The sequence below is a fragment of the Octopus bimaculoides genome, chromosome 5, assembly GCF_046866305.1.
Source record: "Octopus bimaculoides isolate indiv1 chromosome 5, ASM4686630v1, whole genome shotgun sequence".
Taxonomy (NCBI): Eukaryota; Metazoa; Mollusca; class Cephalopoda; order Octopoda; family Octopodidae; genus Octopus; species Octopus bimaculoides.
Window position 1 is genome coordinate 31,395,825 of NC_142932.1, and position 2,500 is coordinate 31,398,324.

The following is a 2,500-nucleotide window of genomic DNA, read 5'->3' on the forward strand; positions in this document are numbered from 1 at the left end:
TTTTCTGACCACAGAAAATTGGTTGTGAATCATTGGCATTTTTGTAAATTTGACAATCAATACAAAGAAACATCATGTAGCTTTTTATGGTGCTCTGGAATTAGCAGCTAACATTTTCAGTTGAAGAAATAGATTTTAAGTGATGTCACTCGCAATTTTGTTTGACGTCACATGTTTTGGATCAGGCTAGATGTAGGGGCAATGCAGCGTTGCAGCACGTTGTTTAATTCTTCATTTGATGGTATATTCCAAGGTTCTCCCAGGCAACCCGTGAAATGGAGTCCAAGATAGTTCCCATCTCTGCGAGATACCTCTTCATCTGTTGTGACCATACGGCGTGTGGCTGACCAACACGGGCCGTCAACCCATCCGCCTCTTCAGTGACGTGAACGTGGTAACTCGGAAAATCCAGCAACGTAGTCAAAGTCTGAACTGGAGCAGCTGAATCACACAGGTAACTGGATGTAGCCTAGTTCTAAGTAGAATCGATGGCTGAATACGAAATCCGACCAATGGTAAGCATAATCCTGTAACGCACCTTGGCACCAAAGGTGTACATGCGGCTCCCAAGAATCCCTACAGTGTCTAAGTCTCAAAACTAGAACGCAGGACAAGGAACGTTCTCCTCTCGCAGACATCGGCAGCACCAAACACCCTTGTCCAATTAGTCACAACTGCTCCAGCATGTTCAAGTTTTTTTAGGGCTTCAAACTCGCAGCCTCGCAGCAAATGCTACTGTGAACCTCACTGGCGAGATAAGTGAAGCAATCAGCAATCTCTTCTTCAAAGAACCTAACAACCATTCCAGGTAAACGATTTTTGTTTAATACTAACCTGGATACTTAAATTTTACAATGGAAAACGAATCAACACGATTCTTGTAAATGTTCAAGATTTACAGATTAGATATGTCATAATTCGTGTCTCTGACTCTTAACGTACAACGCGCAAGGACAACTCAAATATGTTTCCCTTTAAGAAACAACTGTAGAGGGAGGTTTCACTGTTGATTTCTAGCAGTCTGCATGACCACTTCGAAGCTTCCGTCTTTGACTGGAAATCTAAATTAGCCGAGTGAAAATTGATGATAAATATTCAATATAAATTATCGGAGGTAATTTGTGGGAACAGAGAGAGCCCAGACTATAGTTGTTTTAGTTCTGGGTCCTGGGAAAATTTAAGGATTTCAGGAAAATGTCTGCCTGAGAAAACTATGGAATTTTGGCGTCTGTGTATGTACGCGTTGTATATATACATACATGTATGTGTATAAGTGTGTATGTATATGTATACTTGTATATATCATATGTATATGTTTGTGTATATGTATATATATATATATGTATATATATGTGTGTGTATATATATATATGTATATACGTGTGTATATATATATATGTGTATATATGTATATGTATGTGTATATACATATGTATATATATGTGTGTATATATATATACACACACACATACATATCAAATATATATATATATATATATAAACATACATATATGTATAGACATGTGTATATGCATGTGTGCATGTGTTTCGTTCTGTGTGTGTGTGTGTGTGTGTGTGTGTGCGTGTGTGTGTCCAGACTGTGTGAATGAATAAAGTTAAATAGAACGCGAATGGTGTGAACCTCTTATATGTCAATATTATCTCAAGGTCAGTGGCGGTGGGACGGCGTGGGGGGAGGGGTTAAAGGTCACAGGATCACCACTAACAACAACAACAACAACAACATCAACAACAACACCGACACAACAGCAATTTTATAGACGAATATCCACCACTATCACTTTCATTGTCATCATTGTTATCTCCACCATCAACACCGCCATTTTCATCGGCGTTGTTTATCTCAACCTTTCATCATCACCATCTCCATTATCATCATCAACAGCATCATCACCATCGCCATCATCGCCGCCATCATCATCACCATCATTATCATCATCATCATCATCACTATCACCACTATCAGCAGCAGTAGCAGCAGCATCACCATCATCATCATCACCATCGTCATCATCATCATCAGCATCGTCATCATCATCATCACCATCGTCATCATCATCATCATCATCATCTTCATCATCATTATCATCATCATCGGCATCCTCCTCTTCCTCCTCATCATCATCATCATCTTCGCCATCATCGCCATCACTATCATCACTTTCATCATCATCATCATCATCATCATCATCGTCATCATCATTATCATCATCATCATAATCACTGTTGTCATCATTGTCATCATCACCGCCATCACCACCGCCACCACCATCACCACCGCCGTCGCCACCGCACTATCTCCATCTCCTCATGGGCGCCCACCATCACGATTATTATTGACATTGTTTCAGATATCGCCGTCACCACCACCAGAAATACCACCATCACCACTACCACCGTCACAACCACCACCACTACCACCACTACCACCACCACCACTACTACCACCACTACCACCACTACCACCACCACTAACAAT